Source organism: Myotis yumanensis, unplaced genomic scaffold (genome assembly GCF_028538775.1).
Source record: "Myotis yumanensis isolate MYYU_CA2020_CCGP unplaced genomic scaffold, mMyoYum1.0.hap1 SCAF_9, whole genome shotgun sequence".
In the NCBI taxonomy this organism is placed as follows: Eukaryota; Metazoa; Chordata; class Mammalia; order Chiroptera; family Vespertilionidae; genus Myotis; species Myotis yumanensis.
The window spans coordinates 49,271,330-49,296,643 of record NW_027223760.1 but is presented as its reverse complement, the minus strand read 5'-3'; the positions used below and the strand labels follow the sequence as shown (position 1 = coordinate 49,296,643).

Genomic DNA, 25,314 nt, shown 5'->3' with positions numbered 1-25,314 from the left:
AGTCTGTAGGTATGATAAAGCGGTCAAGCTCATGTGGCAGATAAAAGTTTCCCCAAATTCTAAATTTTATTTGAACCTCAAATTCTACCATGAGCAAGAAATATTGTCAATTCTATTCCTGAAGGGATGAGCTCATGCCATTGGTTTTCGAGGTAATTTCTGCCAAATGCGCAAGTCTAAATAACCATAGTTTGTCTGTGGATTGTTTTTTTCAAGTAAAAAACAACTGTGGGAGAAAAAAAGGGCAGTTAATTCCGCTTGCAACTCAAACCAATGCGCAAATGCCTCCTCAAGACAACCACTGAAAAGTGGGCAGCAGAAGTACCTTATGTGTCCCTATTTGTCATAGTAAAGACACATGTTCAAGGGTAGATATTTAATATAACTACTATTATTTCCTGCTTCCTAAGGGCATTCTTGACTTTTTGTTAACTGTAAGTGTGTGGCAGTGAAGTTTGATGCCATTGCCTCAATTCATGCTAAGGTACCAGCAGTTTTCCCCACCATTGTTTTCATACCATCATTGCAAATGTCAATATAGAGAAAAAGACAAATAACATTTTACATTATTATGAAAATAGTTTTGACCTTACAGCTCCCCAAACACATCCCGATCCCCAGGGATCCTCAAACCAAACTTTGCCTTATCCCACTATGGAGTGGAGTCTAAAACCTATAGAGATGTTTATTGACAAAATTGTGCGGTTATATGAATAATCTAAAGAGAGGTGGTTAGAGCTCTTTTTTTTGAAGAAAAGAAAAAACACAGTTAGCAATATCAATGAGCATAGAAAATTCAGGTGAGTGTCAGGCAACTATAATGATTTAGAAATACCAGTTAGAGCTAAGACTTCTGAATATAGCATAAGGAAAACTTAAGTTAGAGAAAGAGGGAAGCCTCAAAAAAAAACAGGTTCCATAAAACTGTATGTAAGATTTCTCATTCCTCACTTGCCTAAGCCAGGTAGTAGGTAAGAAAGACAAACTAAGAGCCTTCTCTCCCTACCCATTCTCCTTCTCCCACAATTCCTCCCCCGCGCCCCCCCCCCCCCACACACACACACAAATTAATGGGCCTTAGCCTCACTAAGTGAATAAGACAGTTGTTAATAAAATATCAACTTCTCTTTTGTATGAAAAGTTTTATTCTTTTATACTTTTAATTTTGTTACTTTAAAATTACTATCATATATGTTTATTTCAGGACAAAACCTTCAAAATTGATATTATCCAATACCAGTATTTTCCCTTGAAAAGGGAACTGAGATGCAGTTATCTAAGTTCACAACAATTAAGTGGATGAGTTCAAAGGGGAAACACCAGGTCTTCTTCATGAATACTTTTACTAAATAATGCTTCACTTTCAGTGTTTACTTATTCACAACTTACTCATTTTAGTCAAAAGCGAGCTCTTAAAAGGCTTTTATGGTAGATCCCATCAGTCTACTTCCTGTGTCTAGTCTTGTGGTCACTCTTTATCACCGCCTGGTGGCAGCAATCATAAATTGCATGAGAGAGCTGGCAACAGGAGCAAAACTTTGACTCTGAAATTCCCAGCCCCAGCACCAAAGCCAATACTACTGGGTAACACTGTTAAGAGTTTCATCCATATATGAAGGATCTATCTGTGTCAACTATTGTTTTGGAGAGGGGGGAAATCTCAGTACATACATGCAGTTAAACATCTATGTTAATCTTTCTAGGCTCCTTTCAATGTTATTCACATTGAGTTAGTTCCTGACTGGGAAATCAGGCAATAGTTCCAAATTAAGTCTTTAGTATCTCTCTTGTTGGCTTGTTGAGCTATATTTAAGATTGCTGTGTCTGCATATCTTCTCTAGTCCTACTTTCACTACTTCACAATTCTGAGCTACCCAAATTAGACTGTGTAAGCTGTAACTCGAGCAGCAGCAATTGTGGCACATTAAACGGGAGAGACTCTCAAGCACTCAGCACAGAGGCCCATTATGCTAGGGAGAAAAATCAATCCATAGGGCATCAGCTCTCTCATCTAGTTAACAGAGTAGAGATGAGAGCTCTTCAAACTTCAAGGGCTCAAAAGTCATTGTCATCTTTGCTAAAAAGTTCTGAATTTTTTTTAGTTATTTCTGACCCCTACTGTGCATTCAACCATTTTATTAGAGACTTAACATAGTTCTCTCTGGCAAAGGAATTGTTCCTTAATTAAGAAAATCAGTCATTCATGTCTTAGAGTATCTTCCTTCAGGAAATGCTCAGATGATATCAAGAGTCCTTAGGAAATGAACATTTCAAGTAGCATCCTTGAAAGCGTATATAAAACTAAAGATGGGACTGTTTGGACAACTAGGGGGCAGTATTTTGGCATTGGGTCCCTAAGAACTAGGGCAGGAAAGGAACCGGAAAATAGAATCAGAAGAAGCGGGTGGTTAAGAAAACTAGAGTGAAGAAAGAATGAGGATCCTGTACAAACACCTAACCTTGGGTCAAAATAGATGGGAATGATGTGTCACCTGCCTCGGCCAGGTATCAAATAAAGAAGCCAATTGAAGAAGGCTCCCACCACTCTACTTTGTATATTATGAGATTATGTATCTGTGCTCCTAGACAACCTTCCTAATGCTGCGACCCTTTAATACAGTTCCTCATGTTGTGGTGACCCCCAATTTCATTGTTAGAAATTGAACATAATTAAAGCATAGTGATTAATCACAAAAACAATATGTAATTATATATGTGTTTTCCGATGGTCTTAGGCGACCCCTGTGTAAGGGTCGTTCAACCCCCAAAGGGGTTGCGACCCACAGGTTGAGAACCGCTGCCCTAGATACATAGCCTCCCTCTCTGATCCCCTCTTATCTTTTTGAGTGGTGGCCCCATGCCCCTGTCTCTGGAAGGTTTCCTGCTATGAGCGATATTCTCTCTCATCCAATCTTATCCAAGTACCGTCCATTAAAGTATGTTGTGCAATGCCGCCACCTCATGGTTCTGTTTTTTTCCTTGATCAGCCCTGAAACCCTCGAACTCACCACACCTGAACTGTCCATTTTCACCAGGGCCCTCAATTTTACTACCTAATATTTCCAACTCTGCCCTCGCCTATTCATGCCTATTCACACTGCCCAGTGCCTGTCTTCACAATGCTCGTCTGACTACTTCCATTTGTTATGATTAACTTTGTTTTTATTTTTAAAATTAAATTTATTGGATTAACATTAGTTAACAATATTAAATAAGTTGCAGGTATACACCTTTATAATACAGCATCTGTATACTCCATTGTGTACAATATGATCCAGTAATCCCTACTCTGGGTATCTATCCTCAAAATTTGAAAACATATATTTGTAAAGATATATGCATCCCTATGTTCATTGCATCATTATTCACAATAGCCAAGATATAGAAACAACATAAGTGTCCTTTGACCAACTGTTGGATAAAGAAGACATGTTACAGATATATAATGGAATACTACTCAGCCATAAAAAATGATGAAATATTGCCATTTGCAACAATGTGGGTGAATCTTAAGCATATCATATTAAGTGAAATAAGTCATATGGAAAAAGATAAGAACCACATGAGATTTCACTGATGTGGGATATAAAACAAAAAGCAACAAATGAACAACAAACTCACAGATACAGACAACAGAAGGCTGGTTACCAGAGGGGAAGGTGGTGGGGAGAAACAATGCAATGCTCTTCTAACTGATCTTCCTGTCTCCATGCTAACCTTGCTCCCTGGTGATCCTCCACATCCTCTGTACCGTGGAGGGTGATCTTTCTGTCACTAAAATCTGATGAGTCCATTGCCCTGAATAAAACACATCAATGACTCCCTCTGAGTTGAAAAATGGGTCCCAACTCCCCATCATGGCATATAAGATGCTCTCATTGTCCATCTCTCTATTTGCCTATCCCTCTTCTCCTTATTTCACATTTTACTGGCATGTACCAAATTGTTACCTTACTTTGTACCTTAGCAAACTCCAGAAATGTTATCCTTACCATTCATTCCCTGATGACTCGCATTCATGTTTCTGTCTCAGCTCAATCACGTCCCCTCCAGAAAGGTCTCGTAGGGAGCACCCTGTCCATTGTTTGCTGCAACATGTATGACATATTCCATGTATGCATGTCTATGTCCTGTTTGTGTGATTCTCTTTTCCTGTTACCTGAAAGCTCCCCTAGAAGAAGGATCACATCTAATTTCTCTCTATACTTCCGGTGCCTAGCAGTCAGTGCTCAATAAATGCCTCTTGCACTGCTAATTAAGCATGAGATAGAAACATGAAATCTTCCACAATTTCATTATCAGAATTGTTCTAATAATCATTACATTGGGTGAATGCACTAAGCTTTTAGAAGACCAAACTCAGAAAAGTTCTTCCTTACTATGCAAGAAATCTTTATTCCAGTGGGGCGGGGGGGGGCGGGGAGGGGGTGAATTCTTTCATCCATTAGTACAAGTGTACAACAAACACATAATTAATTCTAACATTGCCTCATCTACTGAGCTATCCTTTCCTAAATCACTACCATTATGTACCTATTGATAGTAATACTTTCCTGCCTGCTTTACATTTTAAATCTGTTTTCCCACTCTAAATGGATTATTTAGCAAAAGCTATTCAATTTATAATTGACAGCCTCTATTATCTCAATCATCAAATTCAGCAATCTACAATCTATCACCCCAGATGCCAAGAGGATAAATCTGCTGGTTGGGCTTTCTCTTTAAGTGAGGTAAAAATATCAGTGCCATCTATTGTGCTTAAAGCTCTTTTCTCTGAGTTGCTAAAATGATAAATGATCTTTAGTTTTGACTCTGAGTCCTTGGCCTGCTATCCTGAAAAGGGGGGTAAATTTTCTGTGCAGCAAAGTTAAATCAAGACAGTCCTAGCCAGTGGGCCTGCCTGGAGTGGGCATTCTATCCTGGTAGCAAATGCAGGCAATTCAAACTGCCCAGATGTTCTTGTGACTCAGATAGAACAAATGGAACTACCATACTAAAAGAAAAAAAATCAGGACACATTAATAAACATAAGGGAAGGGAAAATTTTAATGCTTAACTAATAAAGTCAAAATAGATTTTCTCAGTATAAATCAGCTATATAAATGTTCAGAGTAAATTCATTTAATCTTCTAAAAATATGTTATGAGATTTCCACATCATAAAACCACTTAATTCAAAACCCTTTAAAATGAACTACAAAATACTTATGAGGTTATAATTAAGCCTACCTAATTTTTAAGGACCATTGATCCCCCTTGAAGTTATGTAGAGAAGGGACCTACTAAGGTAATACTCTACCCTCACATCCAAAGCAAACAACTTTGACGTGTGAAAAGCCAAGATTCAAACCCAAGGCTCCAGAACACATGCTCTTAACTCCTGCATTTGCCTGTCGTCTTATGTTTCTGATCTTCTTTTGTTCCACTCCAGTGTGTCCAGGGAAAGGGACACCCTGAACACTTGAGTAATGGTTTATTTCATTTCCCTTGTATTCTTTCTTTGCTGTAGTTGCCCACGATAGATCAGCAGTTTTCCTTCTCACGTTTGTTCTGCATGTGATAAAGAATAAGACAGCTGAGAAAAACACAGACCTACTAAAGATTCCATAAATCCATGTAGTCTGTGCTCACAAGAAGGCAGTGAGAAGGCTCATAGAGTGAGTGACTTAACAAACCATCACAGAGGAGGACCAGACCTGCAGAAAGCAGAAGGTGAGGGTACATCCAGGCAGAAGGAAGCATGGACAAAGGCAGGGAGATAGAACAGAGAATGGCCAGTCTACGAGACAGGTCATTAGATGTGGTTGGAATGCTAAGTAGAAATGATGATGGAAGAAGATGAGGATGGAAACGTAGCCAGAGATCAGATCCCAAAGGGTGAGTGACTAACCATCCTGGTTTGCTTGGAAGTAAGGGGTTCGCTGGATACAGGACTGTCAGTGCTGACACAAGGAAAGCCCCAGGCAAACCTAGATGAGTTGGTCACCCTACAGCCAAAGGTCTGCTACGCTGCACTTTAAAGGTGTCTGAACATCTATGTAGGGAAACAAGAAAGGATCTGAGCAAGTACAAGGCCAGATTATTTATTCCTAGTTTGTAACAGATACCACACCAGCCTTTTAAAAATGGTTGCATGCCAAGCTGGCGTGACTCAGTGGTTGAGCATCAACCTATGAACCAGAAGCGCATAGTTCACTTCCTGGTCAGGGCATATGCCCAGGTTGCGGGCTAAATCCCCAGTGTGGGGCGTGCAGGAGGCAGCCAATCAATGATTCTCTCTTATCATTAATGTCTCTACTTCTCTCTTCCTCTCCCTTCCTCTCTGAAATCAATAAAAATATATTTTAAACATGGAGTGCAGCCCACTGGCGAGTCACTAAATCAAGTTAGTAATCATAGGCACCAGTTTTTATGACCAACAGATTGGAATTTTTAGAATGTACTGCACATGGAAAGGGCAACTACTGTTTCATGGAACTTGTTTAGGACACACACATTCACTGTTATGTATAAAATTATTTATTATTGCTAATTGCAGTTTAAAGAGTTTGAAATGCATTGGCCTATATCAATTCTAAAATTGGTAAATTTTAAATTATAAATTTTTCTCTGCCTTTGTCCTTTCTCAGCCAGCATTCTGCATGACAGATACCCATAGATCATGATGACATTTGCTCAGGAGTCTGATCCGGGCTCTAACTACCCTGAGGACCAAAGAGATTAATAACCAGGTACACATGTAATCTGTGATCATTTGCAGAGCACTGGTGGGAAGCTCTACCATAGGATGGCCAAAGCAAGCTAAGCTCTACTTGTCTAAATCTACCAGAGAAAGAAAGTGAAAATAAAATAAAACCCTGAATACTTCAAGGCACAAACACATAGGGTTACAAAGATTCACCCGCCTTTTCAGCTACCCGGTATGTCCATAAAAGTGCAGAAAATCAATACTGCCAGGAGTGCAGGAGTATGGCGTATTTCCTGCAGACCATGTTAGCACAAACGCTGAATGACCCCAGGATCTGGGCATTTCCTATTTGTCCCATCAGCACAACCTTTATGTTCCTTTTAGAAAGCAAATACCCATCTGAAAAGCTTGGCTGCAAAGTCCGTCGCCCAGCCCAACACACTGCATTCTGTACATGAATGGATAACTCGGTGGAATGAGGCAGTATTCGGAACAGATTCTTAACCAGTCCTAAAAGGCTTAAATCCTTCTGATACTCGTGTGTATATTTTAATTCAAGACTGAAAAACAATTTTTCTTAGCTGGAGTCAGTTTCAACCATCTGTCTCTTTGAACAAAAATAGCATGTAGGCTTGTATATATTATCTTATGAAGAAAACCGATTTTGGCAGAAAGAATTAAAGTGAAAGAAGAATTGTATCTCAATTTTCAAGACCAGGCTAAGGAGACATAAAATATCCAAAGCAAGTAGTAACTTACATGCACACATCTATCTCCTTTTCTCCCTGTTAGGCTGCCCCATGCCTAGCCATTCCTTGATTGATGAACATCACTGCGATTAGACCTTTGATACCCAATCATACTTTTGGGAAGTGAGAGAGTAGAGACATAAAAGTCATTGCCCTGACTTGAGTGACATTAGAGGTGGTGGGAGATGATGGTTGTAGGTACTCTACAAGAATTTTGCAATTAATTCAAATATACCCTGATCATTTCTGAGAGTTAAAATAGAACTTATCTTAAAACAGAGGACAACTCCCTAGTCAAAATTACCACAACGGTACCAAAACATCACTTCTAGGGTTGACCAAATGTAATAGAAAACCACCCCATAATTTGTGGTGAACAACTATTACAACAATTACAATGAAAGGAGAAGGGGGTCTGAAATGACAGGAAAGGAAGTGTGCATTCTTGAGATTTCCTCTAGTGTGTCCGGGGAAAGGGACACACTGACCACTTGAGATCATCTTTCCGGTGCATCTGTCAGTAGTCACCACAATGGCGCCAGGCTACCACTGAAACACCAGCTGTGACAACTGTTCCACATGCCCTGGCTCCATGTAGATCCAACCTCCAGCCTTCACACTTCAGTTAAAAATCAACTCCAGCCTTCCAATTGACTCAGGCTAAAAGTCTTGGAGTCTTCCCTAATTTCTCTTTCTATCAACTCCCACATACGATCCATTAGCAAATTATTCAGTCTCTCCTTTCCAAGCATAGCCAGAATCTGTCTACTTTTAACCACCACCCCTGTCATCACCCTGTCCCAGGCACCATGATTTCTTATCCATATTAATGCAAAAACCTTCTAAACAGTCTCATCTCTTCCCTTGGCCTCTTGCAATTTAGTCTCAGTTGCAACAGTAATTCTTTAAAAACACAAGCCAAATCATGTCACTTGTCTGCATAAAGCTCTCCCATGGGTCCTGTCTCAGAGTAAACGCCAAAGTCCCACAATGGCCTCGGTGGCCCTACACAGTCCAGCCCCATGACTTCTCTGATCTCTCTCTAGACCCACTTCCTCACTGTTCCTTACACACATCAGAGACACTCCCACCTCAGGGACTTTGCATCTACTATTCCCTCTTCTTGATAGGATGTTTGCTTTGATAGACATTTTGCCCTAGATACCTGAATGACTTGCTTCTTCCAAACGTAGCTCAAAATTCATCTCATTGAGGTCTCACTTGACCACCTATTTAAAAGAGCAAACTTGCCCTCCCTCCTCCACACCTGCATTCTCAAATATTTCCTGTTGCCTTGTTTTTCTTCATTATATGTACCACCACCTAGCACATTCTATAACATATTTAAATATTTTTTTCATTGTTTGTCTCTCCTCCTAGAATTTAAGCTCCAAGAAAGGCAGAGATGTTGTCCATATTGTTCCCCGATATATTGCCAATATTTAGAAGACTGGCACCGGGTAGATACTCAATAAATATTTGCTGGATAAACAAATTTGGCTTAAAAAGTGCCTGCGTGAGCTTCTTCCTCTCCTACCTTGTTTTCTATAAAAAGGGTCAAAGCTCTATTGGCTTTGATCTTCTCCGGGGTTTGCTCCTGCACCCTCACCCTCACCCTTTTGCTGTGATCGGGTGTCCTCAATTGCCACATTATTGCCACACCAAGATTTTGCCTCCTTCCTGGCCCTTTGAATGTATTACATAATTGGGCCATCCTCATGGTTTTTCATTGGCAATGTTACTGCTAGACTGGGCCTTCAGGATTATCCTTAATGCTTCCAGGGTAGTACTGTCCCAACCAAGCCCCGCTCAGACTGCTGAGACCAAGACCCTACAATCCTGACTTCTCAGAACTCAGAACACTGACTTATAAGCAAGGGCACTGTGATCCCAGGGAACTTAGGTTTCTTCTGGCAAGTCAGTAAGCTGGCATTTTATGTTTGTAGCCTAATATATAACACGCACTTGCACTGGGTTGTGTGAGTTCAGCACTAGTTGCTAGAGAATTTTGGCTACATAGAACAATCAATACCTAGACCAGGGGTGGGCAACCCCTGGCATGCGTGCCAAACATGGCAGGCCAGTAACTTTTGCTGGCACGCGAAAAACCTCTCTTATAATCTTCCATTTACAATTTTTTTCTTAATATCGACTTTTTTATTTTTCAGATAAATTCGGTGTAGGTGCATCTTAGATAAATAAATAATTTTACATAACAAGTTATCTTAAAGACCATAGACATGGATTGACGAGAGAGGGGAAGAGCAATTTCTATGCCTCTGCCTTAATTCTCCCTGCCTTCCTAGATCCAACCAGTGTTTTGGTTTCATCCACATACGCTTGTGAATCTTTGTTCTCAGTGATGAATTTTGTTAAGTCTCGTAATAGGAGTAGCCTGATGGATGAAAGTAGTAGCTCGTGCATATCTCTGAAGGTCAGGAAATATAAACCTGATGTAAAATCTCTGTCATCAGTGATGCAGCAACAAAAGTCCCACTGATAATATCAAACGGAGTCATAAAGTTTTCTGTCGGACTATCAGTGTACATGTATACATTAAAAAATAAATGTATCTTTCATCATTATATACTGTGTTTTTGTCGCTTAAATGAATTTTATTATTTCTTCAAGGTTCTTCACATATGTACACCTTAAGAGATATCAAGTAGGCGTAACATGTTCTCAAAAAATTAGGGTTGGCACGCAGAAGAATTTTGAGTCAGAGATTTTGCTGGTTTTGGCACGCACTCACAAAAAGGTTTCCCACCCCTGTCCTAGACCCTCAAAACTAAGATTCAAAACTTAATTCTGCCCATCTGAATAGCTGACAGCTGGCGTTCCAGATCACATCTCTGTCACCACAGCTTCAATATGGCACCTGACTACAGATAAGAGTGTTGATGCCCAAGAATGTCACCAGCTCATGTTCTCAGCATGTGAGCATGCACCCACACATATATGCACAGTTGCCTAACTCCAAATTGCTTTGGTAGATCACAGCATGCTTCTCCCCATCACTCCAGTCTCTGCTGCACAGTGACCCTTTATAGGAAGGGAACAGAGGACAGCCAGGAGGGAGAGTGGGATGATATACCTGGTGGAGGGAGATGTGAGGCTACCTGGGCTATCTGAGTAAGGTCCCCCCTACATTAGTAAAGAGGGGAAGCCGCTAAAAGTACAGAGTGCTGCTCTGGGTGCTGTGGGACTTACACAAATGATCAAGGTATCACCTGCCTAAAAAAGCTTGTAATAACGAAGGGTCTGAAAACACCAGCTCCATTGCGAGGGAGAACGGGATGAATACATGATAGAGGTATAAAGCATGAAGCGCAGAGTGTAGGAACTAGAACATGCAGTGGGCTTCGTGAAGGAGGAGCCACAAGAACCAGACACTGAAATATGTGTAGCATGTTACCCGGGGAAGCATTTCCTGTGGAAGGAGAGTGACCATGAGTGAAACGACAGGGGCAGGAGGTAGGCTGCGTTTGGGGAATGGCAAACAGTTCGATTGGACGGTAGCATATGGTCAAATGGGCTCGAGGTGGTGCCACTAGAAACAAGCTGGAAAGGTGTGTGTTCGCTGCTCCGCTCTCGGGCCACCGCTGACCCGGGTCCATTGCCTCTGCCCTTTGGTCCTGCTTCATTTCCCAAGAAAGTGGTTTATTTTTAAAACATGTAAGAGTCTGGATGAAAACCAACCATTTCCATATTAAACCAATCCAATCTATTCAAATGTGTTAAGCAATGCAAACCACTGGTCTTAACACTTCCCTTCCATATCACACCTTTGCTGTATATAAAGAAAAAGTGAAAAATTAAATGCTCAAAATAGAAATCTTAGAATCCGTAATACATTCTTTGCAGAAAACCAGCATTCAGGGTGGGAACTCTGCCTCCCAAGTCATCTGGTAGTTTCCCGTTCTTCACACTGTAAGAATATGGGAGCTGAGGGTTTCTGGAATATGCCTTTGAAAGGACATGTCTGTCTCTAGCCCCTGCTGTGGGAAGGGTGGATCAGACTTTGATCATCAGGGCACATTAAGAGGTGACTGAATGAACAAATAAATGAGCACAAGAAAGAGCGCTCAACTGCATGATGATGTGGCCTGTTTGGTCTGAAGTTAGAGCCAAGCATGCTTTTTGTTTGTTTTGAATGGTTGTCACGGGCTGTTAAATTTCCTGCAACCTGGCCTGACACTGCAACAGCGGTGTTCCCAGTGTCGGCAGCAGCTTAGGGAATGTTTGTGAATGAAAGAGTGAATGAACGAATGCTACAAGGTGAACAGTTACACGGGAAAAGAAGTAGACATGGATTGTCATATTTATTATTCCAGTTTGGCACCTGTCCCCTTATTTATGCTGCCTCCAAGTGAATGGCAGAACCTGGCCAGAGGTAAGAGTGATGCGAGACTCCCTCTAGTACACAAAATCACAGATGCTCAGATTTGGAGAAAAAATAATACAGAGATCACCAAATACTGGTCTGACTAACCCCTTCACAGACAATCCTCACTTCGTGGTGGCATCTTGAACTCTCCAGGGCACTGGGAACTCACTACCTTACAGGCAGCCCCGTTCATATTTTGAATAGCTTGAAACAGTCAAAGGATCTCCATTACATTGATATGAATCTCCTTTCTCCTAGAAGTTTGGGCTTCAATAGATAAGTGTCCTCAAACCTATTTGCCAAAGTCTTCATGCTTTCACTCGCTGACAGCCCACAAGCTCTCTGCCTCACCAAATACGAAGTTCACCCACTTTGTATTTGAGGAAGGGTGGGGGAACAGAAGAGCCAAAGAGAAAAGAGAGGGTGTACATCTGCCAAGATGAGCCACACAGCCTCCCCTCCATCACACCAAGACTCTAGCTTATCAAACCCTTACCTATGGTGCTGGTCCCAAACACATGGATCTTATAACTTTCTGGGCTCAAACAAGCAGAATGCCTCCGTGATTACACCACAGTGGATTTGTACCACATTAGATTGTAATTGAACATGACCTTGGAGCGCTGGGTTTAGGTGCAGGTAGGCTAGGAAATGTGTCCTCAGCAGACGTGAATTCCAAGATCAGAAAAGAGGCCAATTTAATACTCTCGAGGTCTCTAGACTAAGGTTGCCTCACAAGCAAGGGAAAATGCTGACGGACCATTGGGCCCTTATAATGCACTTCCTAGAGCCCCATAGTGCTTTCTTGATCTTGATTCAGGAAGGCAAGGCTTCCAGCATCCTAGGAATTACCAACCCATGTTTATTTTTGGCCTAAATACCCAAAAGGTGACACATTTGATGTGTTTGTACTAACACACCAAAATGATCCAAGGGAAAAAATTTAAATCCTCTAAGAAATGGATTTATTCTTTCAAACCTCACCACAATATTAGGAAGTGGCACTATTGTCATCACTCCTGTTTTACAGATGAAGAAAATGAGGTATAGGGAGACAAAGTAACTTGTCAAGGTCACATAGCTAGTAAGTGGTGACACCGGGAGCCCAGTTTTAGCAAGAGTCCTGATAAGTCAGTTTAGCCAGAATCCTCCACCTTCGATATCTGATCACTAATATCTAATCAATATCTGATCAGTTCCTCATTCCCCACACCACGTGGTATGGTATCTGATCACCCTGGCCTGCCTTTAGCAAAAATACTTTTAGTTTGGTTTAGCATGAATCCCTCCCCCATTAACCCTGCAGGATGTTTCCTCTTAGTAATTTTCCATCCACTGACCACCACCCTGCTCCTTGGCTATAAATTCCCACCATCCCTTGTTGCATTCGGAGTTGAGCCCAATCTCTGTCCCCCACTGCAACATTCCATGGCAGTGGTTGGGCATCTATCAGGATAGTCCCCTGAATAAGTAAAGCCTGCCTTACCTTTTCCTTAACAAGTATCATAAATAGCTTTTTCTTTAGGGTATAAAGACCAACAAAGTACTAAGTGTCATTGTTAACCAAACAATTGCCAGAACATGTGTCCTGGTTAAAACAACTTTAATTCTGAATTTTCCCCCCGGGGAGCTTAGAGACTCTTTCCATGTGCTGATCTACCTTCCCATGGTGGTTCGGAAGGCAGTGAGGGTGTTGACAATGTTACAGGTGCCATTTCCAACACCCTGGCTCATCCCCAAAAGCAAAGTTCTGCCCAACTGACTGAGAGAAATGGCTCTGTCTGGACAGAATACAATAAAGGAAGGGAACATTCCAAGAGAGTCTCGTCTCACTCCCTAAAACTGTTTTGTAACCTGGCTTTTCTATCCACTTTAAAATCTACAACCTGTGGGCCTTCAAATTTTAGGAATGTATATTTCTTCACTTTGAAAAACAAGGGGCTCTCAAGGCAAATGAGTCAGCTGTAAGCGCCCCTCCCCCGCCCCTCCCCACCAACACCACCACCACGTCTTAAATCTATGGCAAAAGATATGGGATTTCATGTTTGCTACTATGCCAATTACTTTTCAGCAGCATTTGAAAAATATTAAAAAGCTTAAACAAGGAAGCAAGAAAATCTGAAATCAAAACCCCAAACCTGGCCTTTACAATGTCCCTGGGTGGTCCATATTTGCATTGGAAGATTTCGTTTGGCATTTTAACTTATGCAAATAGATTCTCACTTTCCTCTGAGCCTGAAAGCCATTCAAAGGGCAAAGATCCTCTTTCCAAATCAGCGGTAACCTATACCTTCTGAAAGTGAACAAAGTCACGCTTTTCAAGGAAACAGGCAGAGGCGTTTTTGTTATTCTTTCTTCCACAAAATACACACCAATTCCCACAACCCCTTGCTATTTTGATCCTAACGGGGCGGTTGGTAGAACAGGAGACTAGCCATCATTTTAAAAGGGACACTGTCAAAACACACAGTCCCCACAGGGCCTGCTTACCTTTTCAACCACCCAAACCCACCAACTACTGAACCGCCACAGGCTGATTCTGGGACAGAATCCCATGTCATCCCCTATACATGGGCTCACTGTAACACTCAACAACTAGATCAACGTTTAAAGGCTTCCACATGTGCAGAACAGGATCTAACTACTTTCAAAAGGAGAGGACTTCACTCCATTTCAATTACTAACATCTTCAACTTGTCAAACAAAGCAATGGGTACTATTTCAGGTTAGAATAGAAAAAATCTGGGTTCTAAAAGGGAAACCAACTGTAGGCAAAGAATAAAAAATATGGTATTATTTTTTGTCCATTAGCGCTATTTAAAATATACATATTGCTCTTGGCTTCACTCCAGACATTAGTATAAAATAGGAATCTGACAAATGAATCAAAAGTTCCCCTCTTCCCACCAGAAAGGAACCAAAGTGCTGTACTGCTCATAGAAGAATTTCAGGTCAAAGCTAGATCAAGAGAATTTGCCCCAAGCGTTCATAAAGGAAGACACAAGACTCAAATCATCCTGCCTGTCACTTCTGGAATGAAAGGTTGTCCTCCTCAAGACTCCCCCACCCTCAGCAGAAATGCTCAATGTGATCTTGATTCAGGAAGGCAAGGCTTCCAGACTTCTAGGCATTGCCAAGCCCACATTCAGTTGTGGCCCCGCCGGCCAGTGTGGTTCAGTGGTTGAGCATCCACCTACAAACAGGGTGCTCATGGTGGTGATGGTTCAATTCCCAGTCATGACAATGCTCGAGTTGTGGGCTCAGTCCCCAGTGTGGGGCATGCAGGAGGCAGCTGACCAATGATTCTCTCTCATCATTGAGTTTTCTCTCTCTCTCTCCATCTCCTTTTCTCTCTGAAATCAATAAAAATCTATTTTTAAAAAACAGATACATATCATTGAAATAGAATAGAGAGTCCAGAAATAAACCCATGCCTACATATTCAACTAATCTATGAAAAAGGAAGCAAGAAAATACACTAGGCTAAAGACAGCCTCTTCAACAAATGGTATTGAGAAAACTGTACAGATACATGGGGGTGGGGGGTAGGGAATGAAATTAGACCACTTTCTTACACCATATACAAAAATAAACTCAAAATGGATTAAAGACTTAAATGTAAGACCTGAAACCACAAACTCTTAGAAGAAGAAAATAGAGCCAATATACTTTAAGACCTCATTCTTGGCAATATCTTTTTGGATATGTCTCCTATGTTCATTACAGCATTACTAGTAATAGCCAAGAAATGGAAGGAACCTAAATGCCCATTAATAGATGAATGGATAAAAAAATGTGATATGTATATATAATGGGAAATTTCTCAGCAATAAAAAAGAATGAAATCTTTCCATTTGCAACAACATAGATGGACCTAAAGGGCATTATACTAAGTGAAATAAGTCAGACAGTGAAAGACAAATACCATATGATTTCCCTTATAAGTGGAATCTAAAAAACAAACAAACAAACAACAACAACAACAACAAAAACAGGGACAAACAAGCCTATAGAATAGAGAAAAACTTGTTGGTTGCCAGATGGGAAGAGGAAAGGGGATAGGAAAATAAATAAATAAATGAAATTCTTTAGAATGTATGGGAGAGAAACACTATTGAAGCAAAGCGAAACACACTGGTATATGTTTCCAGGCCAATCTGTTGATCAAGTGCCTCCAAATGAAATAGTGGGTCATTCTATAAGATTATAGCAAGCATATGGATGAAGCATACAAATGTTAGGGATTAAGTTATATTTTGGAAGCAAGAGCAGCTGCTTGTGAGGAACTCAGGATTGAAACTAGCCAAAAAGGAAAAGGCTTTGTAAGTCATCTGTTAAGCAGAGGTCCTCCTGGGATTCACTACCAAGTCTGTGTTTCAGATCACAAGGCAGCCACTGTGTCAGGTAAGCCCAGAAGACTGAGCAGCTTCAAGTTCAGCTCTGAAGTCAAGTCATCTTTGCAATGAATCAAGTCCTGACTTGCAGCCACCCTTGCAGAATCCACTCTCTGGCTATCTTAGTTGTGACTGCTATGCATGTGGTGCTCAGCAAGATTCCTGGTGATACTTGAGAATCAAATACGTGGGGCTACAGCACACCTCAAGGGACGTGGGGCTTGCTCTCTGCCACCCTGAATTAGAGATGTCTAATTTTCTTGTTCCCCTTCGATCACACATTTAGACTCTCCTTATCAGCGTGTGAACAAGTTCTTAAAGGACTCTCCGTCCTGCCACAATAAAAAGTTACACTAAGTATTTTTTTAGCATCCCACACTGAAAAACAATGAGATATGATGGGGAAAAAAAAAACCACAAACTTTTAAAATTCGAAACACAGCTCTTTCACTAACTGGCTTCATATAGCCTTGACCATGTGGCTTAATGTTTCCAAGCATCTGAATCATTGTTTAACAAATAAAGATAAAAAATGTCAGCCTTACAGAGATGTTGGGATGATTTGATGAACCATGAATATGAACATGGTAAGTGCACAATGAATGGCAAGCAGTGCCAGGGCTGCCTGCCACTCCAGGAGCCCTCACTTGGTTGCAGCATGCATTAGTATGTGTTGCATCTACACCTGGGCACCTCTAGCAGGCGTTGGCTAGCTCTGGCTGAACAGATTTGCCTTGTTTTCAACACATTTCAGCTGAGTGGCCTCTGTTCCTCCCCCTTTTCCTAAACAGTGCAGTTCTTAATTTCTTTTTAGTCACAAATGCCCTATATTTTCCTAGAAAATTTCATTTATGCACCAAGACATACAATTTTGCATCAATTTTATTGGGTTCAATATCCACCCGAAAACTAGCATGGGCCTGCCCTTCACAGTGCCTATAACTCCTGTTTAAGAAGCCTCCTCTACACTAAGGCGGGGGAGATGGCAGCGTAGGTAAACACCTGTACTCACTGCCTCCCACAACCACATCGAAATTACAACTAAAATACAGAACCACCATCATCCGGAACCACTGGAAAGCTGGATGAATGGAAGTACAACCAGAGAAGTAAAGAAGAAAGCACACTGATACTAGTAGGAAGTGTGGGGGTATGGAACAGGCTGGTCTGGCACCCATGTGTGCCACTTTTTTAATTGGGAAGAAGATCATCTCTGTAGAGGCTGCCCAGAGGAGCAAGGGGCCCCAGCTCCAAAACAGACCCCCAGCCCAGGGTCCTAGAGCTGGGAAAAGAAGTCCCTATGGGCAGTAAGAACCACAGGGTATAAAAACCAGTGAAGATTGGGGCTCATTGACATAGGGGCTGCTGGAGACCCAGCTATTCCTCTTAAAAGGCCAGCACCATAAAATGAACTTACCAGGTCCTGCTTCCTCTGAACTCTAGCACCAGGGCGAGGCTTTGGGGTACACAGACACATACAAGGAAGAACTGGATTGTCTGGCATCGGAGCAGGAACTCAGAGGCAGCTTTCTCCCAGACAGAGTTGCTCACAGGGATCATTGTTCCTATGCTGGGATCTCCCTGGTCGCAGGGCTGCCTCTCAGCCATTTCTGTTTGCTCGGCCTTTGTGATTCCCTAAGACCTTGCCTCATCCAATTTACAACCCCATCCAAGCTGTGTGCAGCAGCTTTTGCAAATGAATGCCCTGTCCTTACTCAGACTAAAATCTCTCCATCAAGCTGCAGCTGAGTCAGGGAGTCCCAAACCTATCAATAAAAGGCCCAAGACTCGGCACCAGCACCAGCTGGGCCTCATCTGGGCACTTCCAAACCTGATACAAAGAGGAGGAATCTGAAGATCTCTCTGAAGCTCCTGCTGGGTGGTCCCAGGAAGTGGCTGACTTTGTACCTCCCTGGAGACCCAAGAGCTAATGTACTCAGTGGTCAGTGTGAGACCATTCCAGATTACAACTAGACACATCTATAAGAGACACACTCAAGGGACAGATTCAGTGAGCACCAAAGCCCCACTGAAGCAAGTCCTGCTCCATAGGGGTGTCTCCTGCACAGCAACTCTCCCACTGTAATTGCAGTTGGTCCGGAGGTCAATTCCTCCCATGACAACAACAGCAATCAAGTCTCAACTACAGTAAGACTGTGCTCATAGCCCACAAAAAAGAAGCCTCCTCTAAACAAAGAGCTCCCAGCTCAGGTGACTGGGGAGGCTGAGCCACTGGGCCCTATAGAACACCTACTACACAAGGCTACTCTACCAACTCAAGGAGACATAGCAGCTCTACCCAATTTCATAGAAACAAACAGGGCCACAGCCAAAATGCATAGACAAAGAAACATGTCACAAATGAAAGAAATGGAAGAAGGCAAACTACTAGATATAGAGTTCAAAACCATGGTTATAAGGGTACTCAAGATTCTTCTAAAAACCTCCAAAAAAATGGAAAAGGACCAGTCAGAAATTAAGCATACACTGACTGAAATAAAGAATAATATACAAGGATTCAACAGTAGAGTAGAAGATTCTGAGGATCAAATCAATGATTTAAAATATGAGGAAACAAAAAACACCCAACCAGAAGAGCAAAAAGAAAAAAGAATCCAAAAATATGAAGATAGTGTAAGGAGCCTCTGGGACAACTTCAAAAGTACGAACATTTGCATTATGGGGGTGCCAGAAAGAGAGAGCAAGGTATTGAAAACCTATTTGAAGAAATAATGACAGAAAACTTCCCTACCTGGTGAAAGAAATAGACTTACAAGCCCAGGAAGTACAGAGAGTTCCAAACAAGAGGAACCCAAAGAGGACCACACCAAGACACATAATTAAAATGCCAAGGGCTAAAAACAAAGAGAGAATCTTAAAAGCAGCAAGAGAAAAGCAGTACCTACAAGAGAATGCCCATATGACTGTCAGTGATTTCTCAACAGAAACTATGCAGGCCAGAAGGGAGTGGTAAGAAATATTCAGAGTGATGAATAGCAAGGACCTACAACCAAAATTACTCTTACCCAGTAAAGCTGTCATTTAGAATTGAAGGTCAGATAAAGAGCTTCACAGACAAGAAAAAAGCTAAAAGAATACATCACCACTAAACCAGTATTATATGAAATGTTGAAGGGTATTCTTTAAGAAGAGGAAAAAGAAAAAGTTCAAAAATATGAACAACAAAATGGCAACAAATACATTGATTTGAATCTAAAAACAACAATTGAATCTAAACATCAACAATTGAATCTAAAAATCAAAATAAACAAATAAGAACTCTAATGAACAGAATAAACTGGTGAATAAAATAGAATCAGAGGTTGCCCTAACCGGTTTGGCTCAGTGGATAGAGCGTCGGCCTGTGGACTAAAGGGTCTCAGGTTCGATTCCGGTCCAGGGCATGTACTTTGGTAGCGGGCACATCTCCAGTAGGGGGTGTGCAGGAGGCAGCTGATCGATGTTTCTAACTCTCTATCCCTCTCCCTTCCTCTCTGTAAAAAAATCAATAAAACATATTTTAAAAAAAATAGAATCAGAGGCATTGAAATGGAGCAGACTGACAACTCTCAGAGGGAAGGAGGATGGGGGGCGAGAAGAGATTAAACAAAGATCTTATATGCATACTAGAGGCCTGATGCAAGAAATTCGTGCAAGGGCTCGGCCCCCACTGCTGTGGCTGCTGTGGCCGCTGCCTTGGCCCCCTCCACCACAGTGGCCGCCTCTGCCTCATTCAGTCTAATTAGCATATTATGCTTTTATTATTATAGATATGTATTACCTATGAACACAGACAACTGGGTGGGTGACAAAGGCCTGGGGTGGGGCAGGAACTGGGTGAAGGGGGGCAATTGGGGGAAAAAAGAGGGACATCTGTAATAATCTCAACAATAAAGTGTTTTTTTGTGTTTTGTTTTGTTTTTTTAAAAAAGAAGCCTCCTCTAAACAAAGTCTCAGAAAATGCTTTACGAAGCTCTGGGCTCCTCAGGGTTGGAACCTGGGCAACCGTGCCTATTGCACTTCAATCTCCAGCCTGACATTCTGGTGCCAGGCTTTCTAGAGAGAGGAAGCAAAGGAAATAAGCACAGGATGTCGATGAAAAGTTCAAGGTCAAGAAGAATAATTTTTACATGGAACCTGGCAAAGGATTTTTATAAATTCAAAGAAATTAAATGAGAGTCAAATGAACTTATGTTAATTCTCAAAGAATTAAGCCTAGAAGTTCATTATCTCAGCAAAGCTCCCAAAAGAGCATATTTTTTCACATATCCTAAGGGATGTAGAGGTCACAAAGGTTTCTAGTAAGAGGGATCCTGCGACAACTACCTATCTGGCATTTGAAACCACAAAGTATTATAGGGAATTAGCAGGTTTTATTAGGAGATAGATCCAAGACAATATTTGATTTCAAAAGAACTATGGTCCTACTTTGGGTTTGCCATATCACCCACAGCTATCAATCAGCTGGTTAAAAAAAAAAGAAAAGAAAAGAAAAAGCATGCTACACTTGAGGCCTGAAGGAAATAATAATGGCTCACAGGAAACTTTAGCAGCAAACCTGAAGGAAACAGACAAGCGTTGCACTCATGTTTCTCACAAAGAACACTAGCTAAAATGGATGAGTTCCGGTTTTAGTCAGATAGATCTGATTTGAATCCTCCCTCTGCTATTTATTGAGTATGTCACTTAACTCAGTTTTATCATCTATAAAATGTGGATAATAATGTCTACTTTAGAGGATTAATATAAGGAATAAAAGGAGATAGACATAAGAGCCTGGTATTCAATATATGATAATTAACCAATATAATTGTTCTAAAACATGAAAGAATAGAGTCAGATTGCCTGGGTTCAAATCCTCACCCTACAACTTATTCGCTGAATGATTTTCAGAAAGGTATTTGGCATCTTTGTGCCTTAGTTTCCTCCTCTGTCAAATAGGATTGCAAATAATGTGATACCTAAGATTTTGGTGAGGACTAAATACGTTAACACATGGAAAAGTAGTTTAACATGTAATGCCTGCCCAAGTGCTATTGGTAATACAATACATTTAGTAAATTTGGTGTAATGCAATTACCAAATGTACTGAGCACTGGTAAAGTGCTCAATATATTATCCATCTTTGTTTTATTTGGTGGAGCAAAATGTTGGGAGGAAAAAGTGGTGAGACAATATCCTCTGACCTTTTCAATTGATGGCAAGATTAAGCGACAGAAAGAAACAGGGTGACAAGGGAGAATGAATGGTCCCTTTAGGTAACTAGCTGTGGATGAAGCCTGTGCAGAGTCTGTGCTAAGAGGCTGGGTTTCAAGACGTGGCATGTATTTCACAGACTGGTTTACAGGGCAGCTCTGAGTATGGACAGAGCAGCACCAGGATGGGTCCCCAAGAATCACTTGACTCAACACTGGAGTCAAGGCAAGAGCTTATTTATTAAATGTAGACTCAGGAAAGTGTTTGGGGGCATGTAGAAAGGGTGGGAAGAAAGTTAATAGAACCCCTTCTCAGACATAAACCAGGCTGACCCAAATGCAGGTGACTTCCTCCTACCATCTCAGAAGTTAGTCAGAAACTAGTGACCAGGAACCACCACACTAAGATCTCTGTCCCCTTGTCCTGTGAGTTGAGTTTCTTTCCTCTGCCCAGACCTTTTTGGTGATCACACCTAATGTTGTCAACCTTTAACACCAAAAGAGCTTCAGATCAAGTTTTCAGGAGGACAGGAGGACAGGCTGGGGGTGAGGAGGGACTGAGCCATCCCTCTCCTCCAGGGCATAGTGCTGCATCCCAGGTTCAGGGGGCGGGGGGGGGGGGGGGGGGGGGGGGGGGGGGGGGGGGGGGGGAGGGGAAGCAGGTGAATCCGTGCCTGGGGCCAGAGACAATGAAGAAAAAGAGATGTCCTGGCCCCAACACTGGGCCAAGAGCCGGACAGTTTGGGAAATGCCTGCCTTAAGTCCTCAACCATATTATACAAACATCCCAACCATGATGCTAGAAGATTTGTAAGAGAAACAGCTCTTGGAACAACTGGATTCTCAGACCTTAAGAAATACTGGAGAGTTAGTTCCAATGAAGAGAACATTTGATAACCTCGTGGGAGGAGTGAGTGCCTGATTTTATTTTAGTGAGAAATATGGTCAGAAGAGCAGAGTTTGGGCTTTTGCCTCACCAAAACTTTCAAAGGAAAGTTGGCATTTTTTAAATAATCAGAGAAAGTATTAACCACATTCCCACTGATACCCTCAGGATGCAACTTGCACTGAATGCTCCATTTCAAATGGTCTTACGCTGATCAACAGCTTTCTCTATCATTTCCACAATGAAACTATGTACACATCTGTGCTGATATTCTTCCTATGATGTCTTCTGCAGGTACCACGCTTCCCTGTTAACTACACTTTCAGCTAATCTGGAATATCTGGAAACAATTTTTCACAACCTTGCACTACAGTATGTCTACCATGCCCACTTGAAAGGCATTCCAGGCAAGAAAATGGCTGGCTACTTTTCCCTGCCCCTTACCTAGATGTAGTGGAGGCCAGGAAAACGACTGAATTCCATCTTCTGCATCTTTTTGGTTGAGCCTCTGATTTCCTAAGTAATTTCCTATCTTGATCCTGGGTTTCTGCCTGACCTTATTAGCCGAGGTGCCAGTCATGAGAGGTGCCAGGGATCAGTGCGGCCAGGATCCCTGCCCTTAGGATGACGCACAGATTTATAAGGGCAGAGCGGTTCTGGAGTGGGAGTGGGGGAAGGAGAGCCACGCCGCCACGAACCGCCCCTCGCCCCCCAACAACAACAACAACCACACTTCTTTGCAGCAGCGAAAGGAGCTGGCATCTTCTTGCATAAGTGTTCATGAATACCCTGCTGGAGGTGCATTCGCTCCCTCCGACTTGGGGGGAGCAACAGCATCTAGCTTTGCAGACAGCTGACCATGTAACCAAACAGCACCCTTTCCCCTCCCTCCGATGCTCCCCCACCCCCAGGAGCCGGCAGCTGGTGGCTCAGAGGGGCGCGATGTCACCGCCGCTGGCCTTCCGCTCCCGCGGAGAAGACTCGGGCGGGGCGCACTCGGACGCCCCTCCCAGCCCACAAGGTGGGCGACAAGGTGAAGACACCGCACCGGCCTCCTCCTCTCCGGCACTCACCTCTCGGCTCTGCTAGGGGCGCTGCAGCCGCTGGGGGGCTCGGACCGCCCTAGGGAGCGCTCCCGGGAGCGCCAGGAGCCAGGGGCGGCGGCGAGGGGAGAGTCAGGCTGCGCTGCAGGGGCCGCACCAATGCCCGGCTCCCGGATCAGACGCCACCAGGAGGCAAAGGTCGAGGAGGGGCTCCGAGGCGGCGGTGAGAGAGGCGGGAGAGCACGTCACCGCCCTCTGTGTACCCGGCCGCACTCCGGGGCAGCGGCGGCACCCGTCTCCCCGAGCGAGCGCAGTGGCGGCTCCGGCTGGGGCGGCGCTCCGGCGGCTGGCGAGGGTGGCGGGTGCGGCGCGCAGGATGTGCTGTCTCACGCTGCGCCCGCGGCTCGGCTCCCGCTCCTCTGGGAGCCAGCGCATCCTCTCTTCCTGCGAGCCCGGCACTGACGGCTCCTCAGAGCACCCATCGCCCCGCCCCGGCCCACGCCCTCCACGCCCTGCGCCCCTCCAGCCCAGCGCCCTAGGCTCCCCCTCTCCCCCAGCCCGTCTCTGCAGGAGGGAGTGGCGCCGGCCCAGGCTGGTGGCGAACAGGGACCTGAGAAGGTCAAGTCTATTCCTGCGCGACACCCAGGACTCACCTAAGTTGCTGCAAACAGAAGAGCTCCAGTGATTGGGGAGCCCCTGCTGCTGTGACTAGTAGAGCAACTTTCATCCCAGACAACTACCTGAAGGGCATTTGGCTAGAAATGGAAAGCTCAGATCCATCTGCTACCCACAAAGAATTCTAGATCTGATTTATCATTATCCCCGCCCCCCAAAGACAAAAATATATAGCTTGCCTCGACAGCTTTGCTTCTTGGAGGCCTAGCTTTTAAAAACCTGGGTAACCATTCTTGGGCTTCCGCCTGCCATAGCAACTAAGGCCCAGAAATGGAGTTCGGGATTCTAATCAGTGCAGGTTTGGCACTAATCGTGTTTCTTGAATATCTGTGATAAACACTAACTTGAGCCTGGCTGGTCTGGCCTAATGGTTGAGCCTTGACCTATGATCCAAGAGGTCAAGGTTCCATTCCCCATTGGGGCACATTCCGGGTTGTGTGGGCTCCATCCTCAGTAGGGGGCGTGCAGGAGGCAGAGGATCAATGATTCTCTCTCCTCATTGATGTTTCTATCTCTCTCTCTCTCTCCTTCTTCCTTCCTCTCTGAAATCAATAAAAAAAATATTTTTTAAAAACCAATAACTGTAGCTTTAAGGAAACATAGTCGGGAGGGTGTGTGGAAGGAGCTAGGGCTTATGGAAGTTCTAGAACTCTAATGGAGAGAAGCCTACAGGAAGAACTCTATATTTACAATAAAGCTCTATGGTTCTAACTTGCCCTTCCCTTCACTTCTATTTTCTCTTACATAATACCCTTCCATCTTGCACTTAGGCCAGAGTGTGCGTGTGGCTTGCCATGTCTGCATGCACTGGGTTGCAACCCTCCTTTCCGCCCCCTCACCCCCACCCCCGCAACCAATCCTTCTTGGTGACAAAAACCTAGTTGGTATTATTTTTCAGTCAACATGTGGGGTCATTGCACACCTTAGAATGAACGTAGAAGGCAGGGACTGTATCTTATTTATTGCTGTATCCCCAATACCTACAACAGTGTTTGATGCATAATGGTGCTCAATAAATAGGTATGAGTTTATTTAATTGGCAAGTACTACAGTAATTTCAAAATAAATATAGATCTGGTTGTAAATACAATATGCTTATCTATAAAATGGCCATCCTTGTTCCAATTTTGCCTATCTTGCAAATCATTGTGACTATAAGTATGGTTGAAAAAAAGACAGGTGAAATATTTTTTAGAATGAACTCAAGATATTCCAGAAGAAAAATTATATGAAACAAATACTTGCCTCTGCCATTATAGGATACTTAATACAGTCATGTGCTGCTTAACAACGGGAAT

The 25,314-nt window shown here is 42.9% G+C and overlaps 1 protein-coding gene across 6 annotated transcripts in view; it reads right to left on the bottom strand.

Moving 5' to 3' along the window:
* Positions 1-24,087, bottom strand: part of DYNC1I1 (dynein cytoplasmic 1 intermediate chain 1) — a 278,730-nt gene extending 254,643 nt beyond the window's left edge. For 2 of the 6 annotated variants that reach the window (XM_070424305.1, XM_070424309.1), the window contains exon 1: positions 23,372-23,782. The gene's annotated coding sequence lies outside the window, so the exon portion shown is untranslated. Of the gene's footprint in view, positions 1-22,742; positions 22,764-23,371; positions 23,783-23,994 lie in introns of those variants that run through there. The other 4 variants (XM_070424308.1, XM_070424310.1, XM_070424306.1 and 1 more) reach the window with 3 other exon arrangements.
* Positions 24,088-25,314: the final 1,227 nt, after the last annotated feature.